The sequence below is a fragment of the Schistocerca piceifrons genome, chromosome X (assembly GCF_021461385.2).
Source record: "Schistocerca piceifrons isolate TAMUIC-IGC-003096 chromosome X, iqSchPice1.1, whole genome shotgun sequence".
Lineage (NCBI taxonomy): Eukaryota > Metazoa > Arthropoda > Insecta > Orthoptera > Acrididae > Schistocerca > Schistocerca piceifrons.
The window spans coordinates 684011960-684037629 of NC_060149.1; positions in this window are offsets into that span (position 1 = coordinate 684011960).

Sequence of the window (25670 nt, forward strand, 5' to 3'; positions counted from 1 at the left end):
AGGAAGAGGGTGACGTTCCGGGCTTCAAGGAGGGAGGGATCAGGACGGGAGAGGAGGTAGTGGTAGGAGGAGGGGTTAGAGGAGGAGGAGGAGGGGGCGGGGACGGGCGGGGAGACATCCATGGCATCAGGGTTGGGGGAAGGGGACGTGGCGGAGCCTTTTTGGGAGCAGAGGAGGCAGGGGTGCCACTGGGGCGCTTGACGGTGGTGGAGGAGGTGTGGGGGATGGGAACAACTGGAATGTGGCGGGGAGTGGCAGGTCCTGGGGCTGGAGTCAGCGCCGGAGATGGTGAGGGCGATGGCGAAGGCGATGGTGAAGACGATGACGAGGACGGTGAAGGTGAAGGGGAGAGTGTAGCATGGGCCGTAGCCCGCCGGGCGACCACCCTGGTGGGGGCCGCAGAAACGGAAGGAGCAGGGAGTGGGAGCGGAGGGAAGGGATCAGAGGAGGTGCGGGAGGGAGGGGCTGGGGATGGGATGACAAATGGGGAGGGAGATGAGAGAGTGAGGAGTGGGGGGATGGACTGAGGGGGAAGTGAAGCGGCACACCACGTGATAGTGGTGGCAGCAGCGGAGGGGGAGGTGTATATAATGGCAGTGGTGGTGGCTGTAGAAGAGGTGGTGGGGGTTGACATTATGATAAGGGGGAAAAAAACACAGTACTAGGCAAAGGAGCCAACGAGAGATGGGCAGGGCGATGTGAGACACAGAGGAGAAATGGACAGAGAATGACGAAGGAGCCCGGGGCTGAAGCCCCACTCTGCTGCCACTGGGGGGGGGGGGGGAGGCCACCCAGCTGGCTGGTGGGGACGCCTGTGCTGCTGCTGCTGGCGGCGGATTGTGGGGGCAGCGAGGACCACCGCTGGCTGCGACCGCTGGTGGAGAAGACTGCTGCTGGCTGCTGGCTGCTGGCTGGGGCCGGCGCAGGCGAGGACCACTGCATGCTGCTGGCGGGGACACTGCTGGTGGAGACCGCTGCTGGCTGCTGGCGAGGACCGCTGCTGGCTGCTGGCGAGGACCGCCGCTGGCGAGGACCGCCGCTGGCAAGGGCCGCCGCTCGCTGCTGGCTGCTGGCTGCTGGCTGCTGGCTGGACCGCTGCACGCCGACGGGTTGGCTGGCTGGCTGGCTGGCTGGCTGGCTGGCTGGCTGGATGGCTGGAACCTGCAACACCTATCACTTTGATTGGTACCAGAACAGCACAAATCGAAGGGCGGTATTCAACCGAATTACCGCCGGAGATGAATAACACAGAAAGAAAGACTGAGATTAATGAAAATAGACCGATAAGTTACTTTTACAGCAAATATTAACACAAATAAACTTTAAAATAAGTAACTGAAGACTAAACCCTTATAAAATATTGACGAGTAATTTCAACAGCAGTCCAGCTTCTCAACCCCAGTATAACTCTCTCATTCCCACTGATATTATCATTTACCGGTCACTTAGGTTTAAGGTCAAATGTTTTCACGTTTTCCATCATTTCAACTGAAGACCCTCATGGCCTATGCGGCATAGTGAGCGATGCCGCCCTGTCTTGCACTGTCACCAGCAATGCACATTGACATGGTTCTTAGCAGTCACGTGCGGACTTCTTGATCAGGAATTTCGCGGTTGTGGAAAGGGTACTTCTCTCTAGTCTGGTTTTTGTATCTATAAACAAAGTTGAATTGTTACTGTTCTACTCCATGCAGTTGCTTTAATCGTATCACATGTGGACATAAACATAGGCCAAGGTGTATGGCCTCAGCGATCGCCTCCACTGCGTGTAAGGTAGATGAATCAACAGTATGTACATAACATGTCTATGCACAGAACTGTCACCAGCGCGCATCCATGGTAAATTAGCGGAACCGGAGATAGGCGAAGCAGTGTGCAGGAATTCTATAAGTAACGATACATCTTTGAGTAAGAACCTCTCACTTCCAGCGTGGCATTAAAGATATAAAATGGAAATAAAAAAACTTAGAGTTAGGGGAAGCAGTGACCATACACCTCTGAGTGAACAGCATCTGAGGGAAACAAGTCACAGGGCTGAACCTGCACAAACATTTCTTTAGGACACCACAGTGGCAGTATTCTGGAACTTGTATTTTGACATCATAGAGCCTGTCCCTGTGTTTGGAGTCCTGAACTCTGGGATTTCCTCCCCCAGTAACGCAGGTCAGCCATCTTTTATCGCCATCTTGTATACTGAGATCATAACAAGACTCCACCAATATTCCAAGTATTGGGTTATGACGTTGCACTAAGACTGCACAAGAATTCCAGATCGGCCATATTTTATTCAGGTGAGCCATCTTGCTTTGATGTCTTCGATTCTGACATAATACTAATGTGCACCTGTATTACAAGTCTCGGATTGTGACATCATGGAGCCGGTATTCCTAGTCAGGCAGTATGGCAGTGCACCATTTCGAATTCCCTGCCAATTTATGCTTAGGACAACAGCCTACTGCCTCATGAAACACACCAGCGCAATTGGGCTAGTGGTCTAATTTCTCGCCAAAATTTGAATCTCCTGCCATCATTTAAATTTCTGCCTTCTTAAAATGGAAGTGTGTCGGGGTAGGGGTTGATTTGAGGATGAGGGTTTGGCTGTAGGTGGGGAGGGGTGTGGAAAATCCCATGTCTCATTGATACGTCATCGGTGATACACTGAGTGCTCGTTTTCACCTAGAGTAACTACTAGCGTATTCATTGCGTCTTTCCGCTAGTGTATTTAGCGTATGACCAGAATATCTTTGGGCTTTCTGACAGATTTTGAGGTAGAATTTCTTTGTAAGAACTATTAAAAACATCTCACATTGAAAAGCGCGCTGCCTTTAGAGCTGCTGTAAAACTTTGCCATTCTTGGGAATATTTCAGTCTCTTAAATTTGACATGTTTTTGTCGTTGCTTCTGCAACAGTGGTCTGACCTGTGTTGTGTACCAGGGAGATCACTACCTTCTCTAATTAATTTATTTGGAATAAATCTCTCAATTGCCGCCGATATCAATGGTTTGAATTTAAACAATATGTGGTCTACGTTTACATAGCCGTATTAAAAGGTGTGGAGAGTGTCTCTTGGAAATATTTCAAGCGCATTTTTATCTACTTTTCTTTTAAATAGATACATTTTGCATTTATTTTTGGTGGATTTGGATGTTACAGTATTCAGTTTTGTTACAATGACATTTTCGTCACTAATCCCTGTACTCGTTACGATGCTGCCAATTTGCTGATGATTATTTATTACTAAGAGGTCAAATATGTTTTCACAAGCATTCACACTTCCAGTGCACTCCTGAACTAACTGTTCAAAATAATGTTCTGTGAGAGCATTCAGCACGATTTCGGATGACATTTTATGCCTACCACTGAGTTTAAAGACGTATTTTCACCTAGATATCGAGGGTAGATTGAAATCATCACCAACCATAACTGTATGAGTGGAGTAGCTATTTGAAATAAGACGCAAGTCGTATTTGAACTGTTCAGCAACTGTATCGCCCGAGTCGGGAGGAGGGGGGAGGATCGATAAAAGGAACGAATTATTAAGTGGAACCAGAGAGCCCATCTCCCCATGCCACAAGTCGAGGAATCTGTACCCTACACGGTCGCAAAACTGCCTGAGCCTGTGATTTAAGCCCTGCACTCGGATCTGTACAAAAGATTCGCAGTCTGTCATGTCATCGATGCCACAGATGGTGAGCTCCACCCTTATCTCGCAAGAACGACAAGGTCTGTAACATTTCAGCTATCCGCCAAAAACCAAAGCGACACACAGAATTAGTACCAATATGAGTCACCACCTGCAGCTGGCTGCACCTGTCTCTTTATGGCATCTGGAAGCAACCATTTCACACTTGGAATGACTCCTCCCAGTATGCACATAAAGTAAACACTGGATTCCTTCCTCTCCTCGGAAGCAATATACGTAAGGGGCCCTATTACGCGCCTAGCCGTTGTGCTCCCCACTACCAGTAACACCATTATCTGTGACTGCTCAGATCTTGCAGGCCGAGACGCTTCCCTTGAAACAGGGCTAACGACTGCATCTGGCTCAAGATCTTTATCAGACCCAGACAGCGACTGAAACTATTTTGTCAGACGAACCAGAGAGGCCCTCTAATCAGACCTCCAGAAAGACTTCCGCTGCCTGCCATACCTATGAACGACCTCTCACTCATAATAAACTCTAACATGCAACATTTTAAACGTCAGTTTGATCATAGCAATTTCAAGACATTTTTAACTTTTTAATTGAAATACCAGTACTGTTAATGTAAACGTGAGCCCAATTCATAGGCCGTAGTGAAAAACTCGATATCGACCGACCGCTGTGTAATTCTCTACCAATCGAGTAATTTTATGCGGTATGGAGAAGCGTTGAGTCAGCACATGGCTCTACCAGACGTTTTCAGTTTCTTTTTTGGCTTGGAGCCGCTACTGCTCGGTCAAGTAGATCCTCAATTGACCTCACGGGGCTGAGTGCATCCATAGTTCTCCCACCAAGGGAGAAAACTGGCAGTACAGGGCATCGAACTTTGGTCCTCCACATGGCCGTCAGTAGCGCTGACCTCTTACCTACCAAGGCAGACATTAATTATCAAGGTTAACTGAAAAGCACAGAACTGTTAGTTAAAACCTGTCCCTTTTCTATACACTTTCGAGTGATAACAACACTGGCGAAGTCACCGAGACATCTAATGAGTACGAAAGGGCCACAAAAAAAAAAATAAATAAAATAAAATAAAATAAAAATAAATAGTTTTGCTGTCTTCTAAAAGGCAGAACGATGGGTAAATGATAGAACTTAAAAAACTCACATTATGTTTCTAGCGAAACAACCAGACGAATTCGAACGATTTGCAAAGTACGTGGCCTTGGAGCTTCATATTATGCTATTAGATGAATTAAGAAGGAAATTAAAATTAGAAATCCGAAAACAGATTTTTCGTGATACAGACGAGAATGGTGTTGAGACGAAAAGGTATAAATGTAGGAATCAATAACTCTTCTACGTAAGTCGTTTATTCTCCCACAAACATACATCTTAGTGTAACTGCTCCAAGTAAGTTCACCACAAATCTTTATTGGTGGCTCTTCAGAACTGTGGCGTGGCGACGGCCCACCTATGACGAAACACACGTTAACTTAGAAAAATACATGCGCAGAAATATGAGATACGAAAATTTACAGTTATTTGGCCATTTTACCAGTCTGGCCTTGTAATTTATGAGCAGGATCGTCAATCTGTTTCTTATTCAAGACCTAATGTGAGAAAGGGTGGTGGCTATGAACAGACTGTTGTAGAAGATTATTGTTTGTGAATATCTCGTGGTGTACCGTGACAGAAATTATTCTAATGTTTAGCTTTTAAGGAGATTGACAATTTCATAGAAAAGCTTTTAGAAGGAGCATGCCTAGAGACGATTCTTTAGGGAGGGAAATCAATAGATGGCACCCAATATTTCGTCTAAAATATCGTGCTCTCACTTGTCACGAGATTCTATTATATTGGTAAAAACTTCGAGGAAAATTTAGGCACTGAAAAAAAATAAAATTGCAGATTTTCGTTTTTGTATCGGCTACTGATTTGTTTATTTGACAAGTAGTCGCTGGTATAATCGAAAGATACTTTTCGCTTAGTTGGCTGGGATTCATCAAGGTGCAAATTCGGTCGTGTAAATCTCTTGGAATGGCTTCCAGCCTTGTTATAGTGTTGGAGATGTGTGTTAAATACATGTGTTGGGTTTAGGTGAGTGTTCAAGAATGTGTTTATGGTGTAATGTTGGAATTGTGTTTTTATGATGGAAAAAGGAGGAGGATGAAACCCAGTGTTGACTCGTAGACTACTAATGTTGAACAGCATCAAAGGGCTTTGAATGAAATGATCCACAATGGCTGCAAAATACTTTTATTCAAAGTCACGACCGTTTTCGTGTCAATTGAAGACGCATTCTAAGATGATAGAGATTATATTTAACAATTCATAACGGAAATTTAACTGCCTTCGAGCCACTCCCCACTGTTCGCATAAGAAAAAAAAGATGTGGGAACTATCTTCTGCCCTGCAAAAAATTTATTTATTGGAAAGGGACACATGCCGTGCAAAGGATTACATTCATATTACATTACATTCACATTACTTGTCTTTGTTATAAGCTATGGTGGATTTCTGTCTATTCCTGCATTTGATAATATGGTGTCGGTCACAAAATTCGAAGCACAACTCACACACACATTCGTCATTTGGTTCGTAAAATAATTTGCTGCAACACACCATTTGCTGAAAACCATGGGTTTCCAGTCTCGTCGTCGCGTGACGCATTTCATGGCTAGGTTCCATCCAGGTCCTGTCTTGCATAGTAGACGTTGCATAGACGTCCTCCGGTATGTAGTTTTTCTTCTCATGCAGATCTTGTAGAAGATGTTTGAAGTCGGTAGTAGCTGGGAATATGAGATCGCATCTTAGATCCTCTATCAGGATGTTCTCCCTGGTAAGCTCGTACACTAGCCTCGATCTTAAGTTCTGCGGGACTCCTAAAATTCTCTTCAGGTATCTAGTCTTTACTCGCTCCAATTCTTCCAGCTGTTTGTATGTGAGGTATTCTCCCACTGATTCTAGACCACACGTCGGAACAGGTAGTATCTTTTGCCTATCAGGTCCATAATTGTGCTGGTCGTTAGTCGTGTGATGTTCCTGATTTCATTCATACTTCTAATGGCCGCCACTGCTCTAAAAAAGAATCAAATGGCTCTGAGCACTATTGGACTTAACTTCAGAGGCCATCAGTCCCCTAGAACTTAGAACTACTTAAACCTAACTAACCTAAGGACATCACACACATCCATGCCCGAGGCAGGATTTGAACCTGCGACCATAGCGGTCGCGCGGTTCCAGACTTTAGCGCCTAGAACCGCCCGGCCATCCCGGCCGGCGCCACTGCTCTAAATCTTATATGTAGTCTGAAACTTTTTCCCGTTGTTTGGACAGTTGTAAGTGGGCTGTTTGGGTTTTATATTGGTAACGCCATGTAGCGCTCTATATGAAAATCATTGACTGTACTGTGTGTAGTCTGTGGCTGGTTTGCATTCTTGGAATATTTTCTATTGTAGTGTTGGGCAGTTGGATCTGAACAGCGCGTAGCGCTGCGCAGTTGGAGGTGAGCCGCCAGCAGTGGTGGATGTGTGGAGAGAGATGGCAGAGTTTTGAGAGCGGATGATCTGGACGTGTGTCCATAGAGAGAGTAAATTTGTAAGACTGGATGTCATGTATGACTTTTGAACACTATTGAGGTAGATACATTGTTTGTTCTTTATCAAAATCTTTCATTTGCTAACTATGCCTATCAGTAGTTAGTGACTTCAGTAGTTAGAATCTTTTATTTAGCTGGCAGTATTGGCGCTCGTTGTATTGCAGTAGTTCGAGTAATGAAGATTTTTGTGAGGTAAGTGATTCATGATAGGTATAGGTTATTGTTAGTCAGGGTCATTCTTTTGCAGGGATTATTGAAAGTCAGATTGCGTTGCGCTAAAAATATTGTGTGTCAGTTTAGTGATGATCAGTATAAGTGAAGAGAGAAATGTCTGAGTACGATCAGTTTTGCTCAGCTGTTCGAAAATCAAATAACGTAAAGGGTTTACCAGCACAGTAATTCATTAATTTTTCTAAGGGGACATTTCACAGTGACGGATAGATATTTCAAATTGTTAATTCTCTTGAGTGGTTGTCCATTGCATTTGACGTTCTCTGCTTCAGTGTGTCTTCCTTCTTTCCTGAACACTACCAACTCCATCTTCTCTTCGTTTATCTTGATGTCGCTTCGCTCCGCCCATTCGCTTAGTGTGTTTAGCGCCACTTGTAGTTTGTCTATGTATGTCGCTGCGATGGCCATGTCATCAGCGTACATGTACATGCTTGTTCCTGCCATTCCTTTCGGGACATCGCACGTCAGGACGTTAAACAGGTTAGGGCAGAGTGGATCGCCTTGGAGGACACCGTTCGTCTGTGGCAGCCACTCAGATATGCCTACTCCATCGTCTACCTGTATCTGGTTTTCTCCCAGTATATTCGATATCAGGGTCGTTGTACTCTTTCTTCCAATTAGTTCCTCTAGTTTGTCCATTAAAACGTTTCTGTTGACCAGGTTTAAGGCTTTTGAGTAGTCGACAAAAACCTCACATAGTTTTCCTTTGGGTCTTCGTACCGTCTGTTTTATTTGTTCCAGCAGGCTTTCTACTGCCAGTGCCGTGGACCGTCCCTTCGTAATACCGGACTGCTTCTCTGGTCGAAGGGGTTCGAGCTTCTCTGCCAGCTTTTGGCGAGAATTACCGTTAGGAGTTTCAGTGGCGTGTATTTCAATGCTATTCCTCTGTACTCGCATGGGTTCTCTGTGTCTTCCTTCCCTTATGCAGGGTGATCCATTGATAGTGACCGGGCCAAATACTCACGAAATAAGCATCAAACGAAAAAATTACAAAGAACGAAACTCGTCTGGCTTGAAGGGGGAAACCAGATCGCGCTACGGTTGGACCGCTAGATGGCGCTGCCATAGGTCAAACGGATATGGTTCAATAGGCTCTGAGCACTATGGGACTTAACATCTGTGGTCATCAGTCCCCTAGAACTTAGAACTAATTAAACCTAACCAACCTAAGGACATCACACACATCCATGCCCGAGGCAGGATTCGAACCTGCGACCGTAGCAGTCGCGCGGTTCCGGACTGAGTGCCTAGAATCGCGAGACCACCGCGGCCGGCAAACGGATATCAACTGCGTTATTTTTAAATTGGAACCCCCACTTTTTATTACATATTCGTGTAGTACGTAAGGAAATATGTATGTTTTAGCTGGACCACTTTTTTCGCTTTGTGATAGATGGTGCTGTAATAGTCACAAACGTATAAGTACGTGGTACCACGTAACATTCCGCCAGTGCGGACGGTATTTGCTTCGTGATACGTTACCCGTGTTAAAATGGCTCGTTTACCAATTGCGGAAAACGTCGATATCATGTTGATGTATGGCTATTGTGATCAAAATGCCCAACAGGCGTGTGCCATGAATGCTGCTCGGTATCCTGGACGACATCATCCAAGTGTCCGGACCGTTCGCCGGATAGTTACGCTATTTAAGGAAACAGGAAGTGTTCAGCCACATGTGAAATGTCAACCACGACCTGCAACAAATGATGATGCCCAAGTAGGTGTTTTAGCTGCTGTCGCGGCTAATCCGCGCATCAGTGGCAGACATATTTCGCGAGAATCGGGACTCTCAAAAACGTCGGTGTTGAGAATGCCACATCAACATCTATTGCACCCGTACCATATTTCTATGCACCAGGAATTGCATGGCGACGACTTTGAATGTCGTGTACAGTTCTGCTACTGGGCACAACAGCAATTACGGGACGATGACTCATTTTTTTCACGCGTGCTATTTAGCGACGAAGCGTCATTCACCAACAGCGGTAACGTAAACCGGCATAATATGCTCTACTGGGTTACGGAAAATCCACGATGGCTGCGACAAGTGGAACATCAGCGACCTTGGCGGGTTAATGTATGGTGCGGCATTATGGGAGGAAGGATAATAGGCCCCCATTTTATCGATGGCAATCTAAATGGTGCAATGTATGCTGATTCCCTACGTAATGTTCTACCGATATTACTACAAGATGTTTCACTGCATGACAGAATGGCGATGTACTTCCAACATGATGGATGTCCGGCACATATCTCGCGTGCGGTTGAAACGGTATTGAATAGCATATTCCATGACAGGGGGATTGGTCGTCGAAGCACCTTACCATGGCCCGCACGTTCACCAGTTCTGACGTCCCCGGATTTCTTTCTGTAGGGAAAGTTGAAGGATATTTGCTATCGTGATCCACCGACTACGCCTCACAACATGCGTCAGCGCATTGTCAATGCATGTGCGAACATTGCGGAAGGTGAACTACTCGCTGTTGAGAGAAATGTCGTTGCACGCATTGCCAAATGCATTGAGGTTGTCGGACATCATTTTGAGCATTTATTGCATTAATGTGGTATTTACAGGTAATCACGCTGTAACAGCATGCGTTCTCAGAAATGATAAGTTCACAGAGGTACATGTATCACATTGGAACAACCAAAATAAAATGTTCAAACGTACCTACGTTCTGTATTTTAATTTAAATAACCTACCTGTTACCAACTGTTCGTCTAAAATTGTGAGCCGTATGTTTGTGATTATTACAGTGCCATCTATCACAAAGTTAAAAAAGTGGTCCAACTAATACATTCATATTTCTTTACGTACTACACGAATATGTAATACTAAATTGGGGGTTCCTATTTTTAAAAAAACGCAGTCGATATCCCTTTGACCTATGCAGCGTCATCTAGCGGGCCACCCATAGTGTCTTCTGGTTTCCCCCTTCAAGCTAGACAAGTTTCGTTCTTTGTAGTTTTTTTCGTTTGACTCTTATTTCGTGACATATTTGGCCCGGTCACGATCAGTGGATCACCCTGTATAGTAGTTCGATTGTTGACTTTCTCCATTAGCCCGGTATGCTTCCTAGTCCTATACATTTATTTAGATGGAGTTTCCATATCTGCAGGTATTCTTGTGCTGTCTGTTTTAAGTGTTTGTTCCTTATTCCACCTGCTCCTAGGGCTCCGTTGTTCCTCATTTTCTGTATCACTCTCGCAATTTCATCTTTGGCGAGGACCTCATTAGCCTGCGGGGTCCTAAATATCCTCATAGTGGGTCTTGTTTCTTTTGAACAGATTACTTTTCTTATGTGTTCTTTCCATATTTCCAAGGGGATGCTGGGCTGTATTTTCTTCCTTTTCGGTCTCAGAGCTCTGTGTGGAACTTCTTCTGCCTCGTCTATCGTATTCTTTTGTTCTTCATCCAGGTCTTACTTTTTCTTTGTTGTTATCAGGTCCTTGTATTTCTTCCGTTCTCGTTGGTATTCTGCTGTGGTTGCGCTTGCCATTTGTCCTCAAGTTTAGCGTAAGTTCTCCTTTCTCATAGCATTCTCTGTCGAATCACGGCCTCGCTCTTTTATTTCTGTCTTGTGTGGTGTCCCCGTCTATTATATTTGATTTCAGTCATGTGACAACCTCGTCAGTATTTCCTGTTCGTATTGCTCTTTCAACATTATATTTTTCTGTCATTTTCCCTTTGATTATTTCCATGTCCGGGAACTTGCCATGTGTTACATTTCACCTTTCTTCTAATTTGATGGTTTTGTCGTTTTCTATATTTATTTGTACTAGAATGTGCTTACGAATGACTGCTTCTTCCTCTTTCACTGCAGTGGCAGGGAGGTTTGTTCTGATGCCCTTTGTGATTATTAGGTCTATTGTGCTAGCTACATTATGCCCTATGTATGTCCAGTCCTCCCGTCTGTTGCATACTGTGAAGCCCTCGTTTACTAGATATTGCATTACTTCTTCGCATTTTCTGTCTTGCCTGTTTATCGCGCAATTCATGTCCCTCGCAATGATTATCTTGGCCTTGCTTCTACTGTAATCCAAGGCAATCCCTAGTTTATCTATTATGTCTGTTGCGGTGTGATCTGGGTTAAAGTAGACTGCTACTATAGCTCCAATCCTTGTCCTAACAACCAACATGTCCTGCAAAAAGTCAGTATTATTTTGCCTGCTGCCGTTCAACCACCGTCTTGCTCATGGCACGGTTCTATGTGTTGTCCCCTTCATTGTAACTATGGCGTTCCAATTTTAACGCGATATGTGTTTATAACTTCAAGTGAACAATGGACAGTGGCCCTAAGGCAGTTACGTTTACGATGAACTGAATTTCGTTCGAACAGGCCTCGGAAGGACTAACGGTACGGACCGACTGCAGTGTCATCCTCAGCCGATAGGCGTCACAGGATGCAGAAATGCAGAGGCATGTGTTTAACACACCGCTCTCCCAGACATTGTCAGTTTTCGTGACCGAAATTGTTACTCTTCAATAAAGTAATTCCTAAACTGGCCTCAGAACGACTGAATGCATCCCGTTTGTCGACAGTGCTCAACAGACCCGAACGGTCAATCATCCAAGTGACAACCAAGCTCGACAGCACTTAACTTCGGTGAGCTGACGGGAAATGGTGTTATCACTACGGCAAGGCCGTTGCAGTCACCTTTCCGCTATAATTGCTAAACAGAATGTCACCTAAGGATGCGCCTTCGATTGACGAGAAAACGGTCGTGATTTCGAATAAAAGTATATTACAGCCACTGCGGATCAGTTCATTGAAAATGTGGAAATATGGTTGTGGTTGCCCTCAATTTAAAATAGCCTCCAACAGGTTTCTGAGCTTAACGTCCTCATTCGAAGACTGTGTCATTATAAATGTTGTCCATGTGCCTGCACTCAGTGTCACACTGCATAGAGACCAGCTAATTAATCCAGGTCATTTCCGAAAAATCTAGTGATATAGTTACTTCTTCTTCGCCTCCTCTTCGCAACCTAGTACTGGCGGTGAAAATTCCTTCCACTTCCAGGATTCCAACACCTTGCTTTCGAATGGAATGCTAACTCTGGTTAGCGGTCTTGCCTACCGAGGCGGGTATCTTTTCGCAATGATATGGTACTCGGGAGGGATTTAGGTTGGTCCGATTGTCGATTTACTGAACAATATACAAATTTACCTCATACCAGGCTGGATTTCTGACGGTACGATATGCACAGACCTAAAAATAATTTGGCGATTACCTAAAGGAAGTCTTACAGGGTCATTACTGTGTGTATGTGTGTGTGTAATGATCGAGTGAGTGACGTCGGTGGTCTATGAGGCTTTTCACAAAAATGCTAGTGCCTGCAGGTTGGTTGCAACGCCAGAGGACTCGCGAAAAGCAAGGAGACCTGCAGAGTATCGATGATTGGCGTGGAAACTTATATTTGACTATGAACCTAAATAATGGTAACGTATTGCCCGTAAATAAATCAAGAGCTTCATTACGCTATTGACTATAAATCACTGGAGACTTTAACAGTCGTAAAATATCTACGAATCACAGTCTGGGTCGATCTAAGCTAGAACAATCATGTTAAACGAATTGTAGAAAAAGCTGCTTACTTACTATCTGTGTCAGGGAGAAAGACGTCACACTTTTCCTCTCCATAATTCCTTAAGGTGTCATTTAAAACATCTTCGAGAGTACATGATTCATCCATGTTTCGGCATACAAGTAGATGGTTGGGGGTCTGGACTGCACCGCAGCTGCAAGTAACGTCCTCTTTACACCCCCATGAGATCAGCTTCGTTCTGTACCTTGAGAGTCCTGTTCTTAATCTGTTAAGGGTTCTCCAAGCTGTATAGGGTAGGTGGTAAGCACAGATAATTTATTCCCTTGTAGTAAACCTGCCTGTTCAGGAACACTTTCTTCGTACAGTAAAACACATGTAACATCTGGCTTGATATCTAATGGTAATGTTCGCTGCTAAAACTTTTCCTGGACTTAAGGCGAAGTGCTGCAGGCGCATAATTGTACATAAAGTGTTTTGGGTTTTCATGCTTCTTATTTAATGCCGTTTTTCCCGTCATTCTGCGTCTTATACGTGGAGGTACATTTCTGGCCAAGGGGTACATCTTTCGCACTGGGTTTGGTCCAAGGCAATCCGTAAATGACTCGTTTAAATCTAGGTCCACATGCCTCGTGTGGACAGATGTTTCTAAAACTCGTGCTCCATGATCTCCCACAGGCAAACATTTGTAGTAGGGTTTTGGAACATATACTGTATTTGAACATTATGAAGTACCCCGAAGAAAACGATTTATTGACACATAGCATGGTTTCAGAAAATATCGTTCTTGTGAAACACAACTAGCTCTTTATACTCATGAAATAGGAAGTGCTATCGACAGGGGATGTCAAATTGATTCCATATTTTTAGATTTCCAGAAGGCTTTCGACACCGTTCCTCCCAAGCGTCTTCTAACCAAACTGCGTGCCTACGGAGTATCGCCCAGTTGTGTGACTGGATTCGTGATTTCCTGTCAGGAAGGTCACAGTTCGTAGTAATAGACGGAAAGTCATCGAGTAAAACCGAAGTAATATCCGGCGTTCACCAGGGAAGTGTTATTGGCCGTCTATTGTTCCTGATCTTTATTAACGACATAGGAGACAATCTGAGTAACCGTCTTACATTGTTTGCACATAATGCTGTCATTTACCGTCTTGTAAGGTCATCAGATGATCAAAACGACTTGCAAAATGATTTGGATAAGATATCTGTATGGTGCGAAAAGTGGCAATTGACCCTTAATAAAGAAAAGTGTGAAGTTATTCACATGAGTACTAAAAGAAATCAAGTAAATTTCGATTACACGATAAGTCCCACAAATCTGAAGGCTGTAAATTCAGCTAAATACTTAGGGATTACAATAACAAATAACCTAAATTGGAACGATCACATATATAATATTAATAAGACTGCGATACATTGGCAGAACACTTAGAAGGTGCAACAGGTCTAATAAAGAAACTAATTACACCACTCTTGTCCGTCCTATTCTGGAGTATTGCTGTGTGGTGTGGGATCCGCATCAGGTGGGACTGATGGATGACATCGAAAAAGTACAAAAGAGGGCAGCTCGTTTTGTATTATCACGAAAAAGGGGAGATAGTGTCACAGACATATACGTGAATTGGAGTGGCAATCATTAAAACAAAGACGTTATTGGTTGCGACTGATCTTCTCATGATATCTCAATCACCAGTTTTCTACTCCGATTGCGAAAACATTCTGTTGCCACCCACCTACACAGGGAGAAATGATCATCACGATAAAATAAGAGAAATCAGGGCTCACACAGAAAATTTTAAGTGCTTGTTTTTCCCGCGTGCCGTTCGAGAGTGGAACGGTAGAGAGACAATTTGAAGGTGTTTCATTGAACCCTCTGCCAGGCACTTTATTGTGGATAGCAGAGTAATCACGTAGAGGTAGATGTGGATTCTTCCAGTGTTGCTGGCCGGAGATTCTGGGGATTTTCTCCCCACGTATAACCTGTCAGTTTTTTCAAGATGTTGTTTTTGCTGCAGATTTCTCCTTTCAAACCCACACCGTGTATTCTAAGACATCAAGTTCGCTCCAGATCGATTCATAGTTATTTTGGGGAAGTCACGCAACTGAATTTCCAATCCTCTCTACATAATTTGCAGTATTTTTATGCACTTGGTACACCAGAGTAGCCTCCCCGCAGACTGCTTGTAAATTAATCGGGAATCGGGCGTACCCTGGGTAGTGCCGCATGACAACGGCAAATCCTTCAACCACAGTGAGATATCACGGAGTAAACAAAAGGTTAGAAAAAGTTGATATCCGGCTAAGATTCATTGAAAAAATGTTAAGGAAATATAGTTCATCCACGAATGACGTCCCTTACAACACACGTGTAAGGCCGAATCATGAGTGTTGCTCATTAAAGTGGGGCCCTCACTTGGAGACGATCCAATGTGGAGAGGCCAGTTTCCGCACGGATTCTTGTTGCACCAAAGTTTGATAGTGTTACAGAGATCCTTAACCCACCACAAGAGAGGTATTGTGCATCACAGAGGAGCTTACTAAGGAAATTCCGAGAGTATACGTTCAAACTAATCAGGAAGCATTTTACATCCTCCCACTTACCTCTCGCGAAATGACCATGACGAGGAAAGAAATTAGAGCTCATGCGGAGGTTTATTCGACACTAAAATGAAGTGCTAAGTCGTAAAAAAATTCATTAATTAACTAATTTGATCTTTGACTTTGACACAGATAAGACAGGTACTGCATTTAAAGTCTCTTTTGATTTTTCTGCCTAGATGCATATATTAAAAATTTTTTTACCTGTCTAAGATAAAAACCTGTAGAAAAAAATTTCACTGTAGATGATAATGTTTGCTTCGTGGCTGCTGTAAGGAGAGAACGGGTTAGGCAGAGGATGAGTTGGCGGTCGGTTTCCGTTTCTCCGGTTCTCAGAGAACGCCAGGCAAAGTCGGAGAAAACTGCTACAACTCGCGACGAAGACTCCGTCTCTCTTGGCAGCTAAAGTACACACAGTCGCCGTAAGATTTTCTGGAGACACTTTAAGAATGAGAAGGTTGAACAACAGTGGCAGTGTAGTATCTTCTAACAAACTGGTCGCTTAGGGAACGTCTTGAACACAAGCTGACGGCGAAATATTGCGCGTCGTTAGTAGCAGATTCGCCCAGTATTGTTAATTCGTGAAGAAATAACTATGTACGGTATTGCTAAACACACTAATAGTTTTTATGAGGGTCCGGGGATCCTACAATGAATAGAAGTTCGTAGACGATATTTACCCGTTTTTCCATAAGAGAAATATTTTATTCTTGATAATTGCGATTACAAGGTGTATCTCCTCTCTGCACTTCAAATTACGTCTATATGCAAACTTATCTGAGCCCCCCCCCCCCACAAAAAAACAATCCCCAATAGCCATACCTTATCTCTAACAATTGCGAAAAAGACTAGCAAAGAGCGTTGTCGTCACAGCAAAGAGCGTTGTCGTCTCAACTACGGTAGCGCATCATCGCTAGCACTCGCAGCTTACATTCCGTAGGGACATATCACGACGCACCATTAGCGAATGGAACAGAGAAGATGGAAAAGATATTGGTACCCGAGGACACTCTGCCACCCATCATAAGGCGACTTGTGGAGTGGAGCTGTAGATTTTTTCGGGTGCGTAGATTGCAGGTCAAGCGCCATAGCAGTACATAATTCGAAGGCATAGCTGTCGCTTGAAGTATAGAGGATTATAACTCCAACCTACCGGTCTGTCCAGTTTTTTTACTTTTCCTTAATGTGTTTCGTAATATCCGTATTCCATGGATGTCCAGTTGTTATATTACTGTACCTCTTTACAGGAAGAATGGCTCTAAATATAGTAGATACTTTCACTTAAAGATGTTCTTGATTTAAATTCAGTAGATAGTTTTTTCCGAAATATTTTGCTTATGTGGATGTCTTGAACCGATTATAAATAATCTGTAATTTCTGATCAGCTGCTTTCAAATTGGAGTGCTAAATCCTAAATTAATCTGTAATTTAACATCTCAACATAATGCTCTTCTTACGTTGGATACTAGATTTTGTGTGATGCTTACATATGATGATCTTGATACGTAATATATATTAACTTACATCTTCGTTGTATTATATTTGACTTAATATGACGGACATCTTCCATGTTTCTGAACCAATAACGAAATTTTACTTGCTGTTAATCTACATTATATTAAGTTTATATGACTACAATTGTAGGTGATTTGGGGGTATACAGGGTGCTAAATGTATTGTTTATACTTATGTTTTGTTGTTATTGATAATGCCCCTTATCTGGTGCTGGAAGAGCAGCTGCAGCCTCCAGCAGTCCAGACTGAATTCAGAGGTAATAGAGAGACGTGAGCAGTAACCTGTATGCTATCAGATGTACGTAGTGCCATCTGATTGGTCACCATGCTCATCCATACAACCAAAATATACATGTGCGTTTGTGAAATATGGTGGGACACTGCCATGGTTGCGCCTGGCTGTCTCACTGAAAAAAGAAGTAACAGTTACAAAGAGTTTGTCATGTCCAGTTCAGATGATGTGCTTATACATACGTAAATAACATGTTCTATAAAAACTGTTTTTTTTGTTATTATCAACTCTATCCGACAATTACAGCACACGAACTCGCAGTTTATATAGTGCCTGTGAAATGTGAACCTGTGTGCCAGCATTAATAGGTAGGTGAAATTCCAAAAAAATCTATAAACTATTCAAAACTAGAGTCTTGAAATTTTCAGTTTCTGGCGGTAGTATATTACAGTGGTTTGTAATCGTATCACGTTAATACAGGAGCAGCGCTTATAATTTTTAGATAGAGGTCATCAGCTGTGAATTCGTAAGTTACAGTCAGCAATATCCTGTGGCACCATAAATTTATTTCGAAGAACGTTCATAAAAAATGTTCTGTGTTTAGGATGGCTGCACTTAATTCGCAGAAAACTGGTAGAACAAATTAAAAATATACAAATATGTCTATTTCATTAACCGCCTGTCCTTAAGATACTGAATATGTTGTACTAGAGGCAAGCGGTGTACAGAAGACTTCGGCAGAGTGACTTTTACTGTCGGAGACCTGCTGTATGTGTAACTCTGACGCTTCTTTACAGAACTGAACGTCTAGAGTAGAGTCGTCAACATGCCACCTGAATGGTTGAACAGTGGGCCATGTTCTTTTCACAGATGAGTCCCAATTTGGTCTGGAGAGTCATTATGACGGATTCGCATCTGGCGGGAACATGTCACGTGATTTTGGGACTCAGACGTTGTGGAAAGAGACCGATATCGAGGAAGATCCCTAATGGTGTGGGCAGCCTTTATGTTGACCACTGAAACACCTCTTAAAGAATGTGTGCAGGTGGACTGGCAAGTTTTAACTGCTGTCAGACATCTTGACGAGATCTTGAGTCATCATATGTGGTTTTTGGGATGTTCTGTGGGCCGAAACTTCGTACTGATGGACAACAATGCTCGACCTCATAGATGACGGGTGGTTGATGTTTTCTTGGAAACGGAAGATACTGCATGCATGGCGTGGCCTGCTCGCTCTCCAGGTTTGAATTCCATGGAGCATATCTGGAATGCATTAGATAGACAGGTTGCATCACGTCAGCTTCCACCAAGCATTCTTCAAGACTTGCGAGCAGCTCTGCAGGAAGAATGGGCGTTATTGCCTCAACATGAACTGATGACATAATTCACAGCGTGCCCCTTCGTTGTCAGGCCCATATCGTTGCCAGAGGCGATCACACGCCATACTGAGCACATTAACCAATTGTCGGAATGTACGTGCAAATCCGATAAGTTGGAGAAAACGGAGTACTTTTTGTCTGCCTTTATGCATATTGTAATTGTTTATGTTCTGTATTTTTACACTGTTTCTACTCAACTATCACCTGCTTATACTACCTTGTATCAAAATAAACGCAACCTTGCTAACTCTCCGTTTGTTTCTTTAATTTTGGACACCAGTACATCCTACTGACTCCTACCGTGAGTCAGTTTGAAAACGAAAATTCATCTGCCAATAGCGGCTAAAAGGAGACACACAGCATCTCTTGACCAGTCATCATTTGCCATAAGTCGCTAACAGATGCCGCCGCACAGTTAATGTCGAGCAGTGAAGGCACAGACAACGCACAATGTCGAAGATACGCTGACTGTTACAGTGTGCATTATTAACAGAGCGTAGAATTATACACTGTTTGTTCACATTAATGTGACCACCTGTCAGAAGTCTGAATCACTGCCTTTTGCAGCGTGAACGTACACGAAGAGAGGTAATGAGGTTCTGGAAGGTACCGACATAGATGTGGAGCAATGCTGACTGTAGTGCCGTGGCCAGCTGCTCTAGGTTTCTCAGGTGATGATTCCTGGCGCGACCTACTCGATCAAGGTGGTCCCACAGATTCTTGATTGGGTTAAAATCCGGGGATTCTGGTGGCCATGGGATTACGGTTAACTCACCCCGGTGCTCTTCGAAACATGAACGTACACTGTGAGCTGTACTAATCATTGCATTGTCCTGCTGGTGGAACCCATCGAGCTGAAGAAAAACAAACTGTATGCATGGGAGGAGATGATTTCCAAGAACAGATGAATACTTTCGTGTATCGATTATGCCTTCCAGAATGACGAGATCACCTAGAGAGTGCAGGCAAACATTCCCCAGCCCATAACTTTCGATCTTCTGGCCTGCACCCTTCTGAAGATTGTTGCAGGGTGTTTGCTTTCAGACATTTCGCATTGTACACGCCAACAGCCATCTGACCCATGGAGTATATAACGTGAATCATCTGAAAAAGCCACCTGTCACTACTCACTGGTCGCCCAGTTGAAATGTTGTCGTGTAAATTCCAACCTTCATCGCCTATGAACAGCACTCAGCATGGTTGCACGAACCAAGCACCTACAGCGAGGCCCATAACAGCAACTTTCGTTGCACATTCGTTGAGGAAACTCTGTTGAAAGCCTCTTAGTTCATGTGGGTGGTTAGTTGCTCAACAGATGGACGTCTATTCGCTCACACACTTCTCTACAGTCACCCCTATCATCTATGGGCCGTGATTCACCCTCGGTGCTGGTTTTCGATAGGGCAATTTTGCCAAGTGTGGTACACTTCAACCATGGTCACAGGCGACAGTTTAAGAACTTAGCGGTTTCGGAAATGTTTTGACCCTTGGCCTGAAAGGCCTACATGCTTTATATAACCTCCATTGCTAAAGCTGCCACCTGTGGTCTGTGGGTGGTTATTGCAGGTTGACGTCAAAATAGGCGGTGGTCACATAAAAAAAATGACTTGATCGTGTATATTATCACAACAATCAGAGGTGGAATGAGCTTACTGTTAGATTAATTATTCATCATTCACTAAGTTTCGTTAGGATTACTCTTCAGAACTTTAATCTCAGAGCAACATCTCCTCCTAACCGTCACTTTAATGCTGATTATTTGCATATACAGTATTTTAATAAATGACTGTTAATTGTTACTTATTATGTTGCAAATATTATTTTCATCTTACTAGGGTGAAGCTCCTCTTTCCGTTGGCTCAAATGGCTCTGAGCACTATGGGACTTAACATCTATGGTCATCAGTCCCCTAGGACTTACAACTACTTAAACCTAACTAACCTAAGGACATCACACAACACCCTCTTTCCGTTCTTCCGTGATATAAACATAACATCATCAGCAACCCTAGTACCTTCTGACATCACATCCATGTACACAAATGTGCCAGTAGAAGAAACAATCAGCATTGTTAAGAAACACCTACAGTATCGAGGGGACATCACAAGTACACACATAGATGAAATAGAAGCCACCATAAAGATTATAACAGAACAGAACTACTTCACTTTCAAGAAAGAGTTCTATTTGCAAAAAGATGGTCTACCAATGGGCTCACCCATCAGTGGTCTACTTGCAAACATATTTCTAAACCACACTGAAAACAAAATATTCAGTGAAATTATACATCCAAAACTGTACAAGATATTATACTGGTACCGATATGTAGATGACATCATTTGCTTGATTGATGAAACAGATACATTACACAGTGACATAAATGCAGTTCACCTAAAACTAAAATTCACCATTGAGACAGAAGAGGAAATGAACCTTAATTTCCTAGATATTACCATACACAGGACCAACAACAAACATAATTTTGGAATTTTCAGAAAACCTGCAGCCACAAGTATCACCATTCACATCAACTCCAACCACCCACAAGCACACAGACTCTCAAGTTTCAGACACATCTACACAGGCTCAACAGCACTCCACTGGACAAACTCAACTACACACAGGAACTAAATACAACACTGCCTAATTACTTTTGACTCGGATTCGTCGGCCGACGTTCGTCTGATGATTATACTGACGTTTCGCCAGCACGAGTGGCTGGCATTGTCAAAGCTTCACCCTCAATTTCGGTAGTGAACTGGAGCCGAGCTAGCGGCCGCAAACTATATGTACAGTCGTGGACAAAACGAGCGAGACCCCTCGCCTTTTCGTTATGCTGATCCGCACAGCTTTAAAGTCTGCTACACAGCATAACAGGCAAGGCGACGAAGTGCTACCAACATACCATGCACAGGCGTGAAATTGAAAATCTACCCGAAATTTGTCAGACTATTTTCAATTATGTGTAAGACTATATCAATGCTGATTAGTGTCTTAACCACAACACCTAAATATAAAATGTAAATGAAAGAAGAAACGCTAATTAGTATAAACTGTACTAATAAAAATGAATTTCAGCTTATCGAGAAAGACAAAGTATCCCAGATCGTTACGAATTAGCAAAATATTATGCGCATTCGGCCGCGAAGTGGTCTGTGTCAACGTTCAGACCAGTCATACTGGATACCGTCGCTGACCTACCATGAAAGTGTGCAAATTCAGCAATGCGTGAAGATTCATAACGAAATTCAGTTAAAAATCATTCAGTGCCACACTTAAGTCAACTCAATTATTGACAGAAGCGGAAAAAGTAGGCAGTAACAAGTATGAAATTCTACAAGAGTTTCATATCGCCATCCACGGGGGCCCGGTACAGAATAAAGGTAGCAATAAAACGTATTGGGGGTCCGAGAGTTTCTTAAAATATTCCTTTACTGATAGTCTGTCAGCCTCCATCGAGATTAGAACCGAAAACAAACCAGACCTCCCTTGCAGAGGCAAACACCTTTCACTACGCTAGCAGACAACCCCGGCAAACATCCCTCTATTATTACCCCAGAGATGAATAAACCGGCAATTTCACAATGAAAGTGGCAAAATTATCTGTAGTTTCTGTTGCACAGAAACTACAAAAACATGAATTGTCTACCTTTATGTCACCGCTTATGTGACAATCATTCTGGCTGTTTATCGAAATTACAAAAAACTGTTATTAGCGAGTAAATTTTGTAGGATAATTCAGCACCACCCCAGGAAATAAACGGCGACATAGCTGCCAAACGTATTCTACAATGTTTCGAATTCTCCATTAGACGTGCCAGAGCCGAAGTGTTCCTTAAGGTAGCTAGCAATGGGAATGCTCGCACATCTAAAACACGGTGGCATTAATAGTGGGATCTGAATTATCACGTGTATAGGCAAATCGATTTTATTTGCATTCCTGTAAACGTGATTTGAATCGAAAGCGTAGCTACGATTAATATGCTGATGTATCGACTGCAACTGGAACATTTCGAATAAAGAGTAGGGGAAATTATTATGCGGCCCTCATCTTCAGTAGCTGTGGTAGCTATTTACGTTGTTAGGATTTCGTTACGTAAATCGGTAAAAATGGAACCGTACTAGTCCCACTTTCTTGACCGTCTATCTGTCTACCCAACCCTCAAAACACGTTTACCTCGAGTACGGGTGGACATAATAAGCGGAAATGTATCGCACTTCCTGCGGTATACGGTCCCTTGGTGGTGTAAAAAAGTGAGCTATGTCAACGCAATCTAAAGATACGGCCGTTTATGTAAAGAAAATTTACGCGAAAGGCCAAAAAATGACTCTAAGAACTATGCCACCAAACTGCTTAGGTCATAAGTCCCCTAGACCTAGAACTACTTCAACCTACAGAATATAACATACATCCATGCCCGGGGAAGGATTCGGACTGACGGCGCAAGGAGCCGCGCGGTCCGCGATATGACGCCGTTGAGCGCACGCCTAACCCGCGCCGGCAAGCTGTTAATATCATCTGGTGTTACTAAAAAGTTATTCACTTGTGGTGAATGATTTTCTGCGCAGTTCATGTAAGAAAGAATAAGTAAAATATATTTGATGTTACGGAAGGGGAAGGACGCCTAATTCATTTCCCATTGTCTTTATTCATGATGTTAGATTCGCAATCTGAGCATACGTACTATCCATAATCACACTTTAGATCCAAGTGACAGTCACAGACATGCGAATACAACACATTGGCTTATACTTGAGATATTTCGTTTCCCACGAAGTGGTGGCAGACGATGCTGTGGCGTCTTCGAAGCGCGAGTTCCTCCAGTGCTAGCTATCTCAGCACATCAGTTGAGCGAACTTGCACAGTATGTTGGTAGCACTTCGTTGCTTTGCCTGTTATGCTGTGTAGCAGACTTTGAAGCTGTGCGGATCAGCATAACGAAAAGGCGAGGGGTCTCGCTCGTTTTGTCCACGACTGTAGCTGGCGCGCCAACGTCCGAAGGCTTCTCCGCGGTCATTTCCGGTGCGATTCTCCTCTTGCTACCTGCGTCGGTCGTTCGTTGCAGTACGGGAAGCCAGGATCCGTTTACCTTAAGGATTTCCTCTTTCTTGTTGAGTCTGTTCACGTGTTTGTGTATTTCTACAGCTTCTCTAAACATGCAGGTGTGATAGAGCTTCCCTACAGCCAGAACTTCCGTATCGGAGAATTTTATTACATGGTCGGTCTCACTCAGCGCGTGCTCTCCCACGGCCGGTTTCTCCACCTGCCCCAACCTGCAATGTCGCTTATTTTCTTTGATCCTGGTGTTGATTAATCGTCCAGTCATTCCGACGTAAACTTTTCCGCTTGTGCATGGTAAGCGGTATATTCCCGACATTGTAAGTGGGTCCCTCTTATCCTTTGCCGATCTAAGACATTCTTTGATCTTCTTTGTCGGTTTGAAAATTGTCTTTACGCCGTGTTTGTGCAATATACGGCCGATTCTGTCCGTCACTCTGGGAATGTATGGCAGAAAGGCCGTACCCGACATTTCTTTTCCTGATTTCTTACTTCGCCGAGTATTTGGCTCTGTTACACTTCTAATATAATTTGTGGAGTACCCATTGCTCCTCAGAACACTTTCCAGATGTTGCATTTCGCGTTTGAGGTGCTGCGGCTCACATATTCGTCCTGCTCGCGTTACGAGCGTATGAATCATGCCTCTTTTCTGGCTCGGGTGGTGATTTGATAGTTTATGCAGGTATCGGTCCGTGTGTGTCGGCCGTATATTGCATAAACACGGCGTAAAGACAATTTTCAAACCGACAAGGAAGATCAAAGAATGTCTTAGATCGGCAAAGGATAAGAGGGACCCACTTACAATGTCGGGAATATACCGCTTACCATGCACATTCGGAATGACTGGACGATTAATCAACACCAGGATCAAAGAACATAAGCGACATTGCAGGTTGGGGCAGGTGGAGAAATCGGCCGTGGCAGTGCACGAGCTGGGTGAGACCGACCATGTAATAAAATTCTCCGATACGGAAGTTCTGGCTGTAGAGAAGCACTATCACACCCACTTGTTTAGAGAAGCTGTAGAAATACACAAACACGGGAACAGCTTCAACAAGAAAGAGGAAAGCCTTAAGCCGCCGGCACACGGACCGTGCATCCGAACGTTGAGCGTGCCGAGTTTCTGACGATATAGCGTGCAACAGCACGCTCGGGAGTCTTTCCGAACGTGCAGAGCAGTATCTGGCATGTCAGATATTCTGAGCGTGCGTCTGAGCGTTGACCAATGAGATGGCACAACGCCACCTGCGTCACACGGACGCCGTCTCCCTTCAGTACAGAGTTGTGAGGCGCCATATTGGCATTCATTTCAAGCCAATATGTATATATGCTGTTTCTGAGCACCAGCAAATTGTGAATCACTGGAAAACCCGTCGATAACTGTGTGATTTGTTTCAATAAAATAATGGGAAACATCGTATTCGTGGCAAAAGTATTATTGTAACTTGCGTATTATGAGAGTCAGGCTAGTTGAAGGCAGCGACACACTGATGATCCACCCAAAACGCATTGTTCTTGGTACAATTTGTTATAATTAAATTTCAATTAGTAACATATGTACGATTAAGTTTTTCAGCAAGGGGTAACATAATATGGTTAAATACAAGGGGTTTGTTGTTCGTTTACCGTAATGAGTAGCGTCACTGTCATATATTGAGTTATTTGTTGGGGCAGTGGTTCGCGTCTTGACATTTCCAAGTTTTTTTTCCCTAACATTCGAGTTTTTATTAGGTTCTGATACTTTATTATTAGTTTAATACAAGAATATACCATAATATTTGATGTTATGTAAATATAAATTCACATTTTTTGAGGCGTGACTTCGTTCGATTGGCTTCATCTACTGGACACCTTGCGCTACTTG